This window comes from Solanum stenotomum, chromosome 5 (genome assembly GCF_019186545.1).
Source record: "Solanum stenotomum isolate F172 chromosome 5, ASM1918654v1, whole genome shotgun sequence".
Classification (NCBI taxonomy): Eukaryota; Viridiplantae; Streptophyta; class Magnoliopsida; order Solanales; family Solanaceae; genus Solanum; species Solanum stenotomum.
In genome coordinates, this window is record NC_064286.1 from 4,613,810 (window position 1) to 4,633,939 (window position 20,130).

The 20,130-nt window shown below is 38.4% G+C and overlaps 1 long non-coding RNA gene across 1 annotated transcript; it reads right to left on the reverse strand.

Annotated features, from left to right (window-relative positions):
• Positions 1–234: 234 nt before the first annotated feature.
• Positions 235–18,193, reverse strand: LOC125866264 (uncharacterized). Its single transcript, XR_007446477.1, has 2 exons — positions 18,032–18,193; positions 235–290 (listed from the first exon to the last, which is right to left on the reverse strand). It is a non-coding gene; the product is annotated as an uncharacterized LOC125866264 (long non-coding RNA).
• Between the last annotated feature and the right edge of the window lie 1,937 nt (positions 18,194–20,130).

Sequence of the window (20,130 nt, forward strand, 5' to 3'; positions counted from 1 at the left end):
CTAATGTTCCAATATTTAAAATAAGTCACAATAGTTGTGTTGTGCTTTAAATATACTTTTCTTTTAAATGGCATGTATTACTGTTCCCAGTTGTTTGATTACAAGATGATATTTTATTGCCTCTTTTTAAATATGTTTTCATGGGTTTCTTATCAATAAGGCCTGTTATTTTCTTAAAATAAATTTGCTAATAGTCCTTATTTTTTGCTTTGTTTTGTTTCTCCTGGGAAATCTGTCAACCGAGTCTCTTGGACTTTGTTGTCCACATCCGTGTTGCATTTTGAGTCGGCCTTCATCTCTGTTTGAAATTCGGAAGTTGAAACAATCGAAAAAGGAGTTGCATTACAGGTCTCAAAGGCTGAAAACAGGCTGAAATACATCATGTATACACTGTTATACGGTCCAGCCCAACAAATACGGGATTAAAAATAAAAATACAGGTAAAAAACGCAGGAATACATGGCTGATACGAAATACAAGTGTTCGGAAGCAAGAGATACGCGAAAAGAGCTGATATACATGCTCATATACACTGATATACATGAACTGTATACCAAAACGGGTTTTGTTTAAACCCCAAAAAAGTAGCGAATTTGGCCCAAGAAAGGCCCAAATTCAATTTCTCCCTTACGCTTTAATTATTTAATTGCGATTACTTATTATTTGTTGTTTAACTCTAACTTTAGAATTTTTTTAATTAACTTAGTTGAATTCCCCAAAAGACGAACTATTCATCTAAGTTATTTTGTTTGTAACAAAACTTATTTTATCAACTCTTTTCATTTATAATCTTTAGTCAAAAAATAAAAAAAAAATAAAAAATAAAAATTTGTTAGTTTAAAAATAGCTTTTTTTCATAAACCAAGAATGACTCAAATAAAAACCAATTCATTTAGTTTCGTTAACATTCTAAATACTTGTCTCTAATTCAATTGTTTCAATTAAGGTCCCATTTTCTTAAAAATAAAAATTGCTTTTTGTTTAACTATTTTCTCAAAACTAATCTAATAGTATAAATTATTATTACTACTTACTTAGTAATTTTCTCAAAAAGGGTTAGTCAATTAATAAAAAAAATGATTTTTTTATTAAATTGGTTTAATTTTTTTTTTTGAATTAAATAAATTCTAATTAGTCTAGTTTATTTAATATTCTAATCACTTGCAATCTAATTCAAACGTTTTCATTTTTGGGTCCCTTTTCTCTAAAATAAATAAATAATAATAATAATAAAAAAATGCGTTATTTATTCAATTATTTTCTCAAAGTTAATAAAAAATTGTAAGTTATTATTTTTTATGTTAAATCATTATTTTTCTAAAAATAGTCAAATATATATTAGTCAAGTCGCAGGTCAATCGCATGTTAGCGGACACTTCGAATGCTTAAACTTTTCTCGAAGTGTAAATTGAACCCCGAACCCTCTTTGATATTTTCAAATGATTTTTTCTGTTTAAATCTTTGAAAATTATAAGTTTTCTTAATTTCTTTAAAAAATTAAGTGGCGACTCTTTCTAAGTATTTTTCTTAATATGTTTTATACTTAGAACATTTCAAAAAAGTAATTTTTCTAAAGATAGGACAATTACGGCACAACAGAAATGGCGAACTCTGCTTGGGATTCAATTAGGTTCTAACCATAATGACTTGACTCTCTTTGACTATTTGCTAATATTTGTTGAATTGTTTTATCTCAAATGTGCCTTATTTGCTTAAATTGTGATACCAACTGTCATTGCATGCATATCATTTATTCCGTCAAATGACTTTTTTTTTTCTTTTCACTTAAAGGACGATTATGCGGGCCGCAGTCATTCGTTAACCAAATTGTTCTCGGGACACCCTGACGAATGTAGTTGGCTACTGGATAGTCAACGGTCGTTAATTGTCTCAGCCCAAGTAGTCCGCTTAGGTCACCAATCCACTTTGAAGAAAACCCACTCTTAGTCATACTAAGATAGAGCAAGACCAAATCCCTGAAATTTAGCACATTTTTGAACTAAGATGACCCAACACCCAAGGCGTGTTGGGCCCATTAGAAAGACCACCTTGAGTCCAAAGGGCCCACGGCCCGAACGGACGCTCATACTTACGTGTTTGAAGGATGTATGCGCTATTTGACAAAGTGTTGTATCTTGGGTTTGGGGGGTATCTAATTATTTGTATGTTTTTGTAGATGGCTAAGCAACACTTGAGTTTCAAAATGGTCACCGAGACGCCAAACCTCCTCCGTGTATGGTGGTACAATCTCAATGCATATCAGAAAAGAGAACTTTCCATTCACTTAGGTCACCTCCCGTCGATAATGAATCTTAGAGTCTGACCCAAGTTCATTGAGGTGGTCACTCGATTTTGGGATGATGAGAGGATGGTGTTTCGCTTCGGAGATGTTGAAATGACACCAACTGTTGAAGAAATCAGAGATTGCCTAGACAATGTCGGAATGTGCCAGAAAAGGAAAAATCATCCAGATCACCACATTTTGCTACCAGATAAGCCGACCAGCACAGAACTGAAGAACATGTTGTTACTAGTAAATGCAGACTGGCTAGACACCCCGAGTATTCCTTTTCTGAAATTCTACGAACGGTGGGGACACGAGAACTATTATAAGAATTTTTCAAATGAGTTTCTCAGTCGCAGTAGTTGGAGTCAAACTCAAACTTTAGCATTTGCTGTATGCCTCTTAGGGACGATGGTATTTCCTCAAGGTGAAGGGAATGAAATTGATACTCGGGTTGTCATGGTTACACACGCCATCTTTGAGGGTGTTGGTAAGAAAGGACAAGTTAAGAAATACTTCAACCTAGCCCCGATCATTCTGGCTGACATCTACCGATCTTAGGGTCAATGCAAAAACGGGTTTCCATTTTTTCAAGGTTGTAATATTTTGCTACAGTGGTGGATGTCTAAACATCTGATGAAGACATACGAGACTCAGAAACAGAAATTGGCCGAACCACAAAAAGAAAGCTGCCTCGACCATTACGAGTTTCATTTGAGCAACAACAGGTTCAAGATCCACAGCACTAGGGAATCATGGGTCAAAGTCTTCCATGACATAAAAGAGGAAGACGTACAATGGATGTTTCAAGATTTCATGTCAGAAAAAATAGCTATTCAGGGGGCTAAGTGTCCTTTCCTAATCCTTCCTGGCATTAGAGGGGTACGACCTTACAATCCTAGCAGGGTAATGCGGCAATTCGGCAAAAGACAAATTCTACCTTTCAAAGGAGACACTAGCCGCTACGTCTTTGACTACAACGGGTGCGACAAGATACGTCACGCCAAGGATATTTGTCAAGAATGGTCTGGACGGGTCAACCTAAAAGAGAGCATGGCAGAAAATAGATATGAAGCCGGGTATGTGGATGAATACAAAAAATGGTTGCAGAATGATCTGCGTGGTACACTTGACCCAACGCCACGCACGGGCCGACAAATTGAAGATGTCTAGGTAATGCTTCAAATCCAAGCCTACCATTTTCAGCAGGAATGGGACCGAAAAGAGCAAGAGTTTCAACGTAGGGAGCAAGAATACCTACGTAGGGAACAAGAGTTCCAGCATAGAGAATATGAAAGCCAAAGGGCATTAGCCTTTGCCACGCAAGAGTTAGCTGACGCGAGATCCTGCCTGATACGTTTGGACTTGAACTTGGATGATCAGCTTAACACCCTCCAGGGCGTGTCAATGTCTTCGAAAGCTGTGTTCGCTAAGCCGCATGTGATAACCAGCAAGTTTCTCATTCGTGAAGAAGTGGAAAAAGCAAGAGGAGGAGCAGGTCCTTCAGCATTTTAGTTATCTTATTCCCCTGCGTGGGATTGATGTTTTGTATTTGCAACTTATCCCTTCCCTAAAAGATGTATCCCTTTGCTTAACTTTGTAATGAATTCTCTATTGTTTATGAATTCTGTTTTGGGGGTGCAACAATTTGTTTTAAATGGCGCAATACATCCTTCAATTCGCTAGGCCTACCCTTGGCACAAAAGGGTCACATGCATGTTTAGGACGCGAAATTTGCCTGTTTACTTGTGTGTTTAACTGTTTGTGTGGTACGTTGCTTTGAATGAGGACATTTTAGCCCACTCCTTGTCAAAAAAAATAAAAATATATATATATATATATATACAAAATTGAATAATGTCAAATACAAGTCACTATCAAAATGTCCGACTAAAATTCCATGAGTCTTAAGTTTCTCAGTCAGAAATAAAATCCTACTACCAAATCCTAAGCCACTACTCTATCATCTCATGAAAGGTAAAATTGCAGCTAAGATGGAAAAAGGCAAGAGTATCGACATAGAGCTAATTGAGGAGGATTTGAGGATGAAATTACAGCGGCTCAGACAAGAGATCCAAGAAACCAGAAAAAGGAGAATAGAAGTGGAGTTTGCCACCGCAATCGCACGAACAGCAAATGCGGCACTAGACATGGAATTGGCAGCAAAGATGACAAAATGTGTTGTTATAGATGAAGAGACAGCTGCTGTGCGAAAGAAGCGCGATGCCCTCAAAGATATAACCGTGATGCTTCAGAAGTCACATGGAGAGCACTCTTTCTTCAGCCAAGAGGCCGCTAACAGTGATCCTGAAGGTACTGGACCTGAAGCTACCGAAGAAGATACTGGGGAGGAAATTGTCTATATGCCTCCTCTTCAGGGACGGTGGAATGAAGGGAATGAGAAAACCACCCTTGAAGCATATGAGTTTACCCCCCGTGATTAATGCGACAATCAGAAAAAGAATGGCCTGAGTGGAGGCACATTTTATCTTTTAGGAGCTTTATTGTATGATTTTCACTTTCCTTGTAATCTTCAAGAAATGAATGAATGAAAATGAAACTTCCTTTGTATTCGAACTACGTAGGGCCTGAATTCTCCTTGGGAGATACGTAGGCAGCCTTTCAAGGCCCGACCCCTATCTTTTAAAAATTTTCTTTTCCCCTTCATTCTACAAGGAAACATTGAGTTCAGATCAACGAATGCCCAGAGATGCAGCAAGAAGACCTTAGCTCAACGCAATTTAACCTTTCTGAGTCACCAACCCCAACATAAAAACGAGCAAATTCCTGCTTGTTCAAAAGTCAGTCCCCATTATTCGTGGGTTAACATGTTCTCAAACAAAGCAACTTTTATATGTTTATCTGCTTTCTATATGATATTTTGCATTATTTTTGCCGAATCAAAACTAACATATTTGCCTTTGAGTTGTTTTTCTCAACAGGTAGATAAAACTAGTCTGTGTCGATAAGCTGGCTGATTATCCTTATTTCACTAGATCTAAAGGTCCTACAGATTCCTTCCCCAATCAAAGTTCACAAAAGGGAAAAGTAGCAATGGGTGATAATAATGAAGAAATCAGCCTTACTGATGTCGTGGTGGCTCAACCCGCCCTTGCTGACCAGAATGAACTGATCCTAAAGTTGATGCAACAAATTGCTGAGATGAGGGTCGAGATGCAGAGGAAACATGATTTGCCTCCTCCGAGTTTTGCTGTCAACACTCAACCAGACGGAAGACCTCCAGCTCAAATTCCCCCTCCTAACGTGGAACAAGCTCAGAACCCGCCTTTAAGCCCTGCTCGTAATCCCTCCATCATTGACCTTACCACCCAAAACCCCCACTGCGTCTCCACCTCTTATCAAACACTAACCCCTCCTCAAAATACCAACCTCCAAGCACCACTTCCTCCCCCCAATGCAAACTACCAAATTGGCCTACCCCCTCACAGCCAAAATGCTAATAACCCACACACTTCCCTCCTTCACCAAAACCAATATACCAGCCCCCAGACTTTTCCCCAAAACTATCACGCCCCTCTAAATGGCCAGAGTCCATCCATTGCTCCACCCCTACCGCAAAAAGCCACTTTCCAAATACCGGTCCCCAACGAGCATGACGCCCATGGTTCGAAACTCGACCACTATGAGGAGAGGGAGAGAGAGTGGAGGTCAAAGGAAGAGACTGTCAAGATAGATATGAAGGAGGAAATTAGAAAGGCTATGAAGGAGTTGAACTGCATTCCTGAGGTCGCCGGGTTAAGTTACGAAGACCTGTGCATTCATCCGAATTTGGACCTCCCGAAAGGGTTCAAGGTGCCAAAATTTGACATCTTCGGAGGAACGGGGAACCCCTTAGCACACCTGAGGGCCTACTGTGACCAACTCGTGGGAGTTGAGAGAGACGAAGCTTTGTTAATGCGGCTTTTTAGCCGAAGTTTGAGCGGAGAGGCTCTAGAGTGGTTTACGTCTCATGAAACGAGACAGTGGTCTAGTTGGAATGCTCTGGCTAAGGACTTCATTGAATGATTTGCCTACAATGTGGAGATCGTTCCTGACCGTTACTTCTTGGAGAAGATGAAGCAGAAGCCGACCGAAAGTTACAGAGAATTTGCATATAGATGGCGGAAGGAGGCAGCTAGAGTAAGACCTCCTATGTTGGAAAAGGAAATCGTTGAAGTGTTTGTGCGGGTGCAAGAGCCCGAATATTATGACAGAATCATGTTGCTCGTTGGAGCAAAATTTGCTGAGATAGTCAAGGTAGGTGAGACTATCGAAGATGGATTGAGAACCGAGAAGATTGCCCGTGTTGCTGCCTCGCCCGGATCTTCGGGTTTGTTAAAGAAGAAAAGAGAGGATGTGCCATCTATCTCTTATGAGGGGAGAAAGACCCCGAAGAAGTCATCATCATACCAAGGTCGTTCTCGACCTTCACAGAGTTCGTACTCGGCTTGTTATGCACAGGCTGATTACCAAAATACCCCTCCCACCAGTTACCAAAACACCCCTCTTCCCAGCTATCAAAATACTCCCACTCCTAACTACTAAAATCCCCCTCCAATTTACCAAACTCCACCTCATCACTACCGGAACGTCGCCCCCAACTGTGCCAATGTTCAAACAAATTACCAAACTCTTCCCCCAATGTACCAAACCCCAGCTCCACTTTACCAAAATACCCCCTCGAACTACCAAGCTCCGTAACCAAATTATCAAGCCAACTCATATGCCAAATATCAAGCCCCCTGTCTGAATAATCCAAATTATCGCCAAATGCCTCCCCCTCAACAAGGCAATTATGATCCCTCCCGTCCTAGATTTGAGAAGAAGCCTACTAGAATTTTCACTCCTCTTGTTGAAAGCCGAACAAGGCTGTTCGAACGATTAACTGCGGCAGGATATATTCGTCCAGTGGGGCCCAAGCCGGTTGATACAAGCTCTAAGTTTTACAGACCCGACCAGAGGTGCGCGTATCACTCCAACAATGTTGGACATGATACCGAGGACTGTATCAACCTGAAGCATAAGATCCAAGACCTAATTGACCAGAACGTGGTCTCTCTTCAGACAGTCGCGCCCAATGTCAATAGCAATCCTTTGCCAAATCATGGAGGCGCTACTATCAATATGATAGAGACAGATGATGACTGGTGCATGGCGAAGACAATAGTTTCGATTGCTCCTGATGAACTGGAAAGGGTTGTAGCTTCGTTGAGCATCAGACAGAAGAAAGAGTTTGAGATTCTGACACCCGAGAAGGTTGTTGCCTTGGTGCCACGGGAAACTGTTACCCAACCAAAGTTTGTGACTGAAACGGCTGCCGCCCAAGGTATGACCAGATCCGGCAGGTGCTACACACCTGAAGAGTTAGCTCAAGGGGGGCAGAAAAAGGATCAGACTAAAAGGCCGATTAGTGAAGCTGAAGCCGAAGAGTTCTGGAGGAAGATGCAGCCGAAAGATTATTCAATTGTGAAGCATTTGGAGAAGACACCAGCTCAGATTTCTGTGTGGGCTTTATTGATGAGTTCACAGTTGCATAGACAGGCTTTGATGAGAGCTTTGGATGACACTTATGTGCCTGTGGGTACTAACAGCGACAATCTAGCGGCCATGATACACCAGGTCATTCAGGGACATCGAATCAGCTTTTGTGACGAAGAGCTGCCCTTTGAAGGGAGGATGTACAACAAAGCTCTGCACGTCACCATCAAGTGCCGGGAAAAAGTTATAAATCGTGTTTTGGTCGACGATGGGTCCGGTCTTAACATATGTCCGCTTTCGACTCTCAAGCAACTGAAATTCGACTTGGGAAAGGTTCAACAAAACCAGGTCAATGTGAGAGCTTTTGATGGAGTGCAGAGAGACACAATAGGGGCAGTAAATTTGGATGTTCAGATGGGGCCTGCAGAATTCAATGTAGAGTTTCAGGTGTTGGACATCAATACCAGCTACCATTTGCTTCTGGGAAGGCCGTTTATCCACATGGCTGGGGCTGTGCCTTCTACCCTTCACCAATTGATGAAATTTGTTTGGAAGGATCAAGAATTGGTCATTCATGGTGAGGGGAGTCATTCCGATGGGTATGCGCCGGTCGTTCACGAGGTTTCTCGAGGTTGTGATTTCTACACGGTGGAGCTGGTAAATGCCACCGGTGATGATTTGGCTCCGCAACCTCCTATGCCCTCCGTGTACAAGATGATTGCTACCGTCATGCTCCAGAATGGTTTCGAACCAAATTTTGGATTGGGGAAGTACTTTCAAGGAATCGTCGAGCCTATCCAAATTCCCGCCAAAGGAGCAAAGTTTGGTTTGGGGTATGTCCCCACAGAGGCTGATGAAGCAGAGATGAAGAATAGTAGTGTTGATCGAGCATTGGCCAGGCCAATTCCTCATCTATACCAGTCATTTCCGGTACGAGAAAATGTCAACGATGGTGGTCTCGGGGAAGGAATCTGGAGCCTATTTGAGGAGATTGATGCAGTCATCGAGGAAGAGGCTGGAACATCAGGCATCCGTGATGCAGAACCTTATGAGCAATTGCAGAATTGGACATCCATACCACTCCTGATTTCCCGCTTATCTGGGTAGAAAGGACATGTGTTTTTGTTTATTTTTAAAATGGTGGTAGTTCGGAAGAGGCCCGAGACCCACCCTTTAAGCAATTGTTATTTGTTTGAAGCTTTTAAAAATCCCTTGTGATGTTTTAAAAAAAGGGCAAAATGGCTCTCGGCCATGGCCAAAGTTTGTGCTTGTCTTTCAATTTAAATGAAAAGTCTCTTTTATTGAAAATTTGTTTATTTATCTATTTATATTTTACTTTCCTAACTTTGTTTGTTTATGATTTCAGTAATATTAATTTAAAACCTGCCAATGTCATGTCATGTCATGAACTGAGTGAACGAAATGAAGTAGGTGATGACGAATGTGAGGGATACGAAGAAGAAAATGAGGTACCCGAACATGTTGCCGAAGAATTTTGACAATTCGTGAATCAACACAAGCCAAATCTTGAAGAAATCGAGACTGTGAATCTCGAAGATGAGGAATGTGTTAAAGAAGTAAGAATCAGTATCCATCTGACTGAAACTCAAAGAAGAGACCTATCTGTTTGCTCAGAGAGTACATTGATGTGTTTGCCTGGTCTTATAGAGATATGCCAGGATTGAGTACGAATATGGTGTCCTACAAGTTGCCAATCAATCCAGACTTTAGTCCAGTAAAACAAAAGACTCGGAAGTTTAAGCCTGAGTTAAGTTTAAAGATCAAAGAGGAGATTACGAAGCAGATCGAGTCCCAAGTAGTGGAAGTGACGCAGTATCCGACTTGGTTAGCTAATGTTGTTTCGGTTGCCAAGAAAGACGGAAAAATCAAAATTTGTGTTGACTACAGAGATCTCAACAAAGCTAGCCCGAAAGATAATTTTCCATTGCCAAACATTCACATCCTCATTGATAACTGCGCTAAGCATGAGATGCAGTCATTTGTGGATTGTTATGCGGGTTACCACCAGATCCTGATGGACGAAGAAGATGCAGAAAAGACAGCTTTCATCACGCCTTGGGGTGTATATCATTATCGGGTGATGCCGTTTGGTCTCAAAAATGTCGGTGCTACTTACATGAGGGCTATGACGACCATTTTTCACGATATGATTCACAAGGAGATCGAGGTGTATGTAGATGATGTCATAATCAAGTCCCGCGAGAGTTCGGATCACTTGACTCACTTGAGGAAATTCTTCGATCATCTGCATCGATACAATTTGAAGTTGAATCCCGCTAAATGTGCTTTTGGGGTGCCAGCTGGCAAGTTGTTGGGATTTATAGTCAGCAGAAGGGGCATTGAGCTTGACCCTTCCAAGATCAAGGCGATCCAAGAATTACCTCCTCCGAAGACCAAGAAAGAGGTGATGAGTTTTTTAGGAAGGTTGAACTACATCAGCCGGTTCATAGCTCAATCCACCGTGGTGTGTGAGCCTATCTTTAAGTTATTGAAAAAAGATGCCTCAACCAAGTGGACCGGAGAATGTCAAACTGCTTTCGATGCCATCAAGGACTATTTGTCCAATCCACCGGTGTTGGTCCCTCCGCGAGAAGGGAGTCCATTATTGCTATATTTGTCAGTCTCGGATAATGCATTGGGATGCGTGCTTGGTCAACATGATGAGACTGGGAAGAAGGAGCGAGCCATTTATTACTTGAGCAAAAAGTTCACTCCATATGAGGCTCGTTACATTCTTTTGGAGAGAACATATTGTGCTTTGACTTGGATCGCTCAAAAGTTGAGACATTATTTGTCCTCTTATACCACATAACTTATTTCCAGGATGGACCCGTTTAAGTATATTTTCCAGAAAGCAATGCCGACAGGAAAGTTGGCTAAATGGCAAATGCTTTTGAGTGAGTTTGACATTGTGTATGAAACTCAAAAGGCAATAAAAGCACAAGTCTTAGCTGATCATCTTGCGGAGAATCCAGTTGATGAGGAGTATGAGCCGCTCAAGACTTATTTTCCCGACGAGGAAATTTCATTTGTGGGTGAAGATATTTCTGAAGCATATCCTGGTTGGAGAGTATTTTTTGATGGAGTGGCAAATCACCAGGGGAAAGGTATCGGAGCAGTCTTAGTGTCAGAATCCGGTCAGCATTATCCTATGGCGGCTAAACTCCGATTTAATTGCACAAACAACATAGCTGAGTATGAAGCTTGCATCCTCGGTTTAAAGATGACAATCAACATGAACGTTCATGAGCTTCTAGTTATTGGAGACTCAGACTTACTGATTCATCAAGTTCAAGGAGAATGGGCCGTGAAGAATCCAAAAATCACACCGTATGTGCAGTACATACAGAAGTTGTGCAAGAGATTTCGCAAGATTGAGTTCAAACATACTCCCAGAGCACAGAATGAGTTGGCCGATGCTCTTGCCACCATTGCCTCGATGATCAAACATCCAGATACAAGTTATATTGATCCAGTAGATATAGAGATAAAAGAACAGTCTGTTCATTGTTCACATGTTGAAGCGGAACCAGATGGTTTGCCTTGGTATTTTGACATCAAGATGTATTTAGAAGATGGGACTTATCTTGAGAATGCCACGTTCTACCAGAAGAAATCGATACGCCGTATGACCCTCAATTTCTTTGCAAGTGGGGAAATCCTCTACAGGAGGACTCTAGATTTAGGTCTTCTCAGATGCGTTGATGCTAATGAACCTGCAAAGCTTCTGGAACAGATACATTCCAGAGTTTGTGGTACTCACATGAATGGGCTCACTTTGGCCAGGAAGATCCTTCGAGCCGGTTACTTTCGGATGACTATGGAACATGACTGTTGCAAGTTTGTGCAAAAGTGTCATAAATGTCAAGTGCATGGTGATTTGATTCGAGTGCCGCCTCACGAACTTAATGCTATGAGTTCACCTTGGCCATTCGTAGCTTGGGGCATGGACGCCATTGGTCCAATAGAGCCAGTTGCCTCTAACGGACACAGATTCATTTTGGTTGCTATTGACTACTTCACCAAGTGGGTGGAAGCAGCTTCGTACAAGTCGGTAACCAAGAAAGTTGTAGCTGATTTTGTTCGCAACAACCTGATATGTAGGTTTGGAGTACCAGAATCCATCATTACTGATAACGGAGCAAATCTTAACAGTCACTTGATGAGAGAGATATGTGAACAATTTAAGATTACTCACCGAAATTCCACTGCCTATCGTCCCCCAATAAACGGAGCAGTAGAAGCCGCCAACAAGAACATAAAGAAGATCTTGAGGAAGATGATTGAAAATCGCAGAGGTTGGCACGAGATGTTGCCATATGCTTTGTTGGGTTACCGAACAACTGTCAGAACATCAGTTGGAGCTACTCCATATTTGCTAGTATATGGAACAGAGGTAGTTATACCTGCAGAAGTTGAAATACCTTCATTGAGAATCATCCAAGAAGCTGAATTGAATGATGCTGAATGGGTTCGCAAACGGATTGACCAGTTAACCTTGATCGATGAGAAGAGAATGGTTGCGGTTTGTCATGGTCAACTGTATCGACAGAGAATGACTCGTGCTTTTCACAAGAAAGTAAGATCTAGGACATTTGAAGTTGGTCAGTTAGTTCTTAAGCGCATCTTCCCTCATCAGGATGAATATAAAGGGAAATTTGCACCAAATTGGCAAGGACCCTACATGGTTCGCAAAGTGTTATCCGGAGGTGCCCTAGTCCTGTCGGAGATGGATGGCACTGAATGGCCGAAACCGATCAACTCAGATGCTGTCAAGAGATACTATGTGTGAAGTTTCAACTTGTATTTCTATCATTTCCTTGTAATCGTTCTATTTGCTTGCAATTGCTTTGTTTAGAATTTTATCCCTATTGTAATGAACTACGTTCGACCTGAATTCTCAAGAATGAGATACGAGGCGGCCTATATTGGCCTCGGTTACTCCTTTATTCCTTTTTAATATTTTTCCTTGTAATGAACTACGTTCGACCTGAATTCTCAAGAATGAGATACGTAGGCGGCCTATATTGGTCTCGGTCACTCCTTTATTCCTTTTTAATATTTTTCCTTGTACTTGAACTACGTTCGACCTGAATATTCAAGAATGAGATACGTAGGCGGCCTATGTCGGCCTCGGTCGGTTTCTTTATTTTTGTTAGTCCTCAAGGGGGAACTACGTTTGACTTGATTCCTGTCTCAACAGGATACGTAGGCGCCATAAGGGCTCAGTCATATTCCCCGTCAGATTTCTATTATTCCTTTACAATAGAAGCTGGGATAGAATTTTGAGAGGGACTAAAAAATTCTCAAGAAGAAGATCTCTCCGACAAAGTCAAGACTGAAGTTACTTTGAGATTTGCAAGTGGGACAGAATTTTTGAGAAGATCTCAAAAATTTCGTGTTTGCTCACCAACGGTTAAAGATAGGCCAAGACAGTTAACTGGGACAGAAATTTTGAGATGGCTTCAAAATTTCAACAAGGTTCAGCAAGAGTTTAGAGCAACTTTGAATACATCCCAACAAGTAATCAGGCAGATCTCAAAAACACCAACTCTGAATGACGTCCATTAAACTTGACGTGACATGACACTTGACAGTGACTTTTTCCAAACATTACTTTTGAAAATCTATTTTCCTTAAAAACTTTTCCTTCATGTTTTGATTATTTTTGCATAAAAATATTTTATCTTATCTATCAAGAAGCGGGAGATCGGAGGAATCAACCGGAGATAGCAAGACAAGGAGCAGACAATCGAAGAGATCGACACAGATCAGTTCATTTGGTAAAAAACTAACAATTTTTCTGTGGATGCAGGTCTATAGGTTTGCCTTAAGATCGGCATATTCTTCCATCCAATGAATACAGAGAAGTTAAAAGGGCGAGGAGCACCCCAAATTGACAACTTTTCTGCGGATACAGGAAATATCTTATGCTTCTTATACTAAGAATTGGGAATATGAGTAGCATTACTTTATTCAAATTCTCAGCAAAGCAAGGTTCATAACGAACATGTAACTATGTTCAGAGATGGGATAAATGAAACCACGAAGAGAGCAATATTATTATTTCCCAGCAACCACAAATACCTGGAAAATATATATCTGCATTATATTTTTAGATATGATAATCTTCCTACCCTAAAGGTTATTTATATCGTATTGTCGAATGAGACGATACCACTATCCGGAGAGTCATTCGTATCGTATTATCAAATAAGATGATACCACTACTCTGAGGATCATTTTTATTTATATTGTCGATTGAGAAGATACTGTCACCCAAAAAATACCCCAGAAGATCACCTATGTTGCTCGGTGAATCATTATCTTCGTTCGGTACCGGGGACGACCTCATCAAAAGAAATCATGCATTGCAAGAGAAAGATTCATGCATCGCGGGAAGAGGTCATGCATCGCGAGAAAAGATATTCATGCATTGCAAGAGAAGATTCATGCATCGCGGGAAAAAGTTCATGCATCGCAAGAAAAGAGATTCATGCATTGCAAGAGAAGAATCATGCATCGCGGGAAAAAAGATTCATGCATCGCGAGAAAAGAGATTCATGCATCGCAAGAGAAGATTCATGCATCGCGGGAAAAAGGTTCATGCATTGCGGGATAAAGATTCATGCATCGCCGGAAAGGAATCCATGCATTGCAAGAGAAGATTCATGCATCGCGAGAAAAGGGATTCATGCATTGCAAAAGAAGATTCATGCATCGCGAGAAAAAAGATTCATGCAGAAGATTCATACATGCCAAGAGAAGGTTTATGCATCGCGGAAAAGATTCATGCATTGCGGAGAAAATTCATACATCACAAGAAAATCAATATCAATTGCATCATTTTTCTTTGCAAAAACGACATTACGATAATCATCAACAACGACATCAAGAGAACTATCAACATATTACATCTGCTTATTTTATTACTTCATTATCAAAAGAAGAGTACATTGAAAATTATATTAGAAATACAAAATACAAGCTTTATTTGCTTCACGTCAAACCCGATGGAATTGACGTCAAATAATCAAGGCGAGCAATTAAGTGTCAACATGGTAAAAGACAATATCTCTCCATTTGAATGGCATTTTTATGTTAATGAGTTTTATCTCAGTCTTTGTCGAGAACATCCGAAAGGATGAATTCTCCAAAACAAACCACAGGTGCCTGCGACATCAAAAGGGATGCAGCACAACGTGGAACTTTTTCTTAGCAGCGAACTGGGACACAGTCTAAAGAGGAGTGCCAAACTCTTAGGACGCGAGCAGAGGAGCGACTTCTACCACAATCAAACCACACCCCTATCAGAAGGCATGTGGGTTTATCTTTGGGTTTGTTGGTTTCAGTTTCGCATCTGGAAATTTTTTTTGGTCTCTACCGGAAGCGGCTTTCCAATCCGAGTGACAAATGTGCCAAGAGCTTTGGAAATTATGTCCATGTAAATTCTTAATTATGGGTGTGAAGTGCACCACATTCATGACTAAGAGGTTGCAAGCCTCCTTTTCATACTTGAATTACTTGTCACTCCTCCACAACCAAAGGTCATCTTGCATAATAGATTTTCTTTTCAACCGATTGAGTCGAACTACAAGAAGCTTGATTCCCTAGGTTGAGGGATAAGTAGGCAGAACAGACGCTGAAACTCGGTTGTACTCCTATCATTCGCTCTTAAATCTTATTCTCGAGCATTTTGGCTCTTCATAACTCGATATCGGAATGACTTTTGAATTCTTTTAAAATCGTGCGTCAAATCGAGCGTATCGAACTACAAGTGACCTGAATTCTCATATAGCCTGAGATATGTAGGAAACCCACTTCCAAGGTTCGGCCATAATTCCTAAAGTCCATACCAAGATCCCTTTCTTAAAGATGAAGATGTGGTCAGTCAAAATTGGATTCGTCAATTTCATTTTCCTCTAATTTCTTTCATCAATCCAAGTCAAACGAGGGACAATTGTTGACACCCAATTTTGACCCTCCACAATATAAATTAATCATTTCGATGATATCTACGTTTTACATAATTATGTATATAATTAGTATATTTTATGATTATTCAAAAATAGTCTCAAAGAAAAAGATTTTATATTTTAAATATTAGGGATGGTTATAATTTTGAATTAATGAGTTTTATGAAATTCAAAATACTTTCAAGTTATTTTGAAGTAATTTCATCATTTTTAATAATAAATATGTATATTTTTGCAATCAAGTTATTTTATAAATATTTGAAAAATCATCACAAAAGATTTTACATTTTAGTTAAATATTTTATTAATTTACTTTAAGTTATAGTTATAATTTTGAGTTAATTAGTTTTGTAATTGAATTAATTAGTTTATAATTAAGTTAATTATTTTGTTTTTGTTAAGATTAAGAAGCTCATTAATTAATTTATATTAATTCGTCTTATTTAGCTTTTTAGTCGAATCACCAATTAAGCTCTATGTAACTAAATTCTTAAATCCAATAGAACTTAATTGCAATCTACATGGCCAAATCCTCAATTCAAAACCTAGCCATTTTTATTTCAATTTTAACCATTTATTTCCCCACCTAAACCCATTTGAGACCAATTTTGGGCCTACTTGACAAACTTTCCAGCAGCCCACTTCAATCAATACCCAAGTGTACAGCCCACCAACTCCCAAACCCACTCCCTCTTTGTTTTCCAACTCTCAGCCCAATCCATCTTATTTTTTCAGCATACAACAATACATACATCAGTACTAATACAGCAAACAGTAGCCAACAGAGACCTAACCCCTGCGTCTTCCTCCTTCCAAACGACTAGCAAGCAACGATCAAATCCCAGCAAATCCGGAAACCCCCACTGCTTTCATTATGGGAGAAAGGATTACAGACTGAATATAGAAGTATAGGTCTCTATTTATCTTTTGTTCGCCGCTTACTGAAATTCATCGGAATTTTGTTGGAGTTTTATCGAAATCTCACTTGTGGTGTTGATATCGCTCGTTTCGGCTCATCGTGCCAGTCGCTGCACCGGAAAAAGGTAAATTTCCTTTTGATCTTAATTCATTCGTTAGTTAACATTATGTTTAGGGATAGGGTGAAGTTTTCAATCTCCCCTTGTGGATTTTCTGTCGATTTTATCCCTTCCAAGTGCCTCTGTTTGTCTTACTTGTTATTTTTCTTGTTAATGTTGAATAATAGGCGTTTTTTTTTAGTCCAAGTTTGTATGTTTAGTCTATTTGTGTATGAAGTGTATTTCCTAAAGCTTTCTATTTGGATATTATGTTGGAAAATGTAGCCTCAAGATTCATGATAAAGCCGCCTATTGTTGTTGATATGTCACAACTTATTTGCCCCATGATCGAACTCTATGAATGTTCTACTAATTAGCATGTCATGTTCAAATCAAGTTAATGTCTCCATTCGGTCTAAATTTTAGTTGAAAAATCTTGTTATTTGTAGTTGAGCATGTAAAAGATGTGAAGTTCCGTTGCTTTCCAGATGCTAGGCTTTCTTCGATCTATTGTTTTCTTTTCAATTTACTACCTATTTTCTCTTTGGATTGTCCTTTTTTTTTAGTTCATCATATGGTCCAAGTTTCTTATAAGTTGTATCAACCTGCTTATGTTTTTTTGTAATTAATCTTGATTTGGTTAAATATGTGGTAGTCGATTATATTGTGAGGTTCGACTATTCGGGTTTGTTAAGGTAGTAGCTCTCGTGGTAAGAATGATTATCAGTTTAGCTGTAGTTCTTTTAGTATATGAATTTGATTGTCTTTAAATTTTATAATTAGTGTAGCTATACTAATCTTGCATGTTTTAAACTTAGATGAACCCTCTTTGTTGCTTTTCACTGTTTAAGGGAAGCACTTGCTAAGTCTCTATCTCTTAATGCATCCTTTCATGGACTGCCTTCAAGTCGACACTCATGGGATTGTTTTCTCGTTAAGTTTTGAAGATGTGGGAATATAGTTTTGCTAATGTTCCAATATTTAAAATAAGTCACAATAGTTGTGTTGTGCTTTAAATATACTTTTCTTTTAAATGGCATGTATTACTGTTCCCAGTTGTTTGATTACAAGATGATATTTTATTGCCTCTTTTTAAATATGTTTTCATAGGTTTCTTATCAATAAGGCCTGTTATTTTCTTAAAATAAATTTGCTAATAGTCCTTATTTTTTGCTTTGTTTTGTTTCTCCTGGGAAATCTGTCAACCGAGTCTCTTGGACTTTGTTGTCCACATCCGTGTTGCATTTTGAGTCGACCTTCATCTCTGTTTGAAATTCGGAAGTTGAAACAATCGAAAGAGGAGTTGCATTACAGGTCTCAAAGGCTGAAAACAGGCTGAAATACATCATGTATACACTATTATACGGTCCAGCCCAACAAATACGGGATTAAAAATAAAAATACAGGTCAAAAACGCAGGAATACATGGCTGATACGAAATGCAAGTGTTCGGAAGCAAGAGATACACGAAAAGAGCTGATATACATGCTCATATACATTGATATACATGAGCTGTATACCAAAACGGGTTTTGTTTAAACCCCAAAAAAGTAGCGAATTTGGCCCAAGAAAGGCCCAAATTCAATTTCTCCCTTACGCTTTAATTATTTAATTGCGATTACTTATTATTTGTTGTTTAACTCTAACTTTAGAATTTTTTTAATTAACTTAGTTGAATTCCCCAAAAGACGAACTATTCATCTGAGTTGTTTTGTTTGTAACAAAACTTATTTTATCGACTCTTTTCATTTATAATCTTTAGTCAAAAAATAAAAAATAAAAAAACAATAAAAATTTGTTAGTTTAAAAATAGTTTTTTTTCATAAACCAAGAATGACTCAAATAAAAACCAATTCATTTAGTTTCGTTAACATTCTAAGTACTTGTCTCTAATTCAATTGTTTCAATTAAGGTCCCATTTTCTTAAAAATAAAAATTGCTATTTGTTTAACTATTTTCTCAAAACTAATCTAATAGTATAAATTATTATTACTACTTACTTAGTAATTTTCTCAAAAAGGGTTAGTCAATTAATAAAAAAAATGATTTTTTTTATTAAATTGGTTTAATTTTTTTTTTTGAATTAAATAAATTCTAATTAGTCTAGTTTATTTAATATTCTAATCACTTGCAATCTAATTCAAACGTTTTCATTTTTGGGTCCCTTTTCTCTAAAATAAATAAATAATAATAATAAAAAAAAATGCGTTATTTATTCAATTATTTTCTCAAAGTTAATAAAAAATTGTAAGTTATTATTTTTTATGTTAAATCATTATTTTTCTGAAAATAGTTAAACATATATTAGTCAAGTCGCAGGTCAACCGCATGTTAGCGGACACTTCGAATGCTTAAACCCTTCTCGAAGTGTAAATTGAACCCCGAACCCTCTTTGATATTTTCAAATGATTTTTTCTGTTTAAATCTTTGAAAATTATAAGTTTTCTTAATTTCTTTAAAAAAATTAAGTGGCGACTCTTTCTAAGTATTTTTCTTAAAATGTTTTATACTTAGAACATTTCAAAAAAGTAATTTTTCTAAAGATAGGACAATTACGGCACAACATATACTAAGTGAGAGGGCACAACACTAATGGAAAAGAAATAATTAAGGGGTCAATTATAATATATTTTCCTTAGATAAAAATATTACCAATCAATGAAATATTGTATCATAATCAGCCACAATTTTACCAAAAATAAAGCAAGTAAGAATCTGTTTTAATTTATTTAAAGAAAGCAAATTAATGCAATATAAAAGCAGGTAAGGAAAGAATTATTTACACAGGTTAAGAATCAAATTACATACCTTCATATACCTATTTCTGGCACCTCTACCTTTACCTTATTAAGACAAAAGATTTAGTAGATTCCAATGGCAAAGCAAACACATAACAGCTATCCAATCAGCTTAAGAAATCAAAAAGTGTCATGATCATAGCAAACAAAAGCATGAATTTAGACAAAATTGACTAAAATTTTTAACTCGAAATATTTTTTTAAAAATACATATTTAATCGAATAGCATTCCCAAAAAAGGTTAAAGGTCGATCAAAATTGGGTGTCAACAGCGGAACATGAATTAAGGTGCCTTCCACGTGCTATTCTTTTTTTCCGTTTCAATACATAGAAGGATTATGATACGAATGCTCTTTTAAGGACTTACTCTAGAAGAAAATATAGGCGAGCAACATGTAGAGATAATCTATCTTAGTTTATTTGTCTTACTTTCTTTGTATTAAGTAGGATAAAATATATAAGCAGTAATTATCTATAGTAGTTATAAAGTAGAAGTTATTACCAGCAGGCAGCAACAGTTATTTACAGCAGTAACTGTTTCTATCTATTTGTTAGCA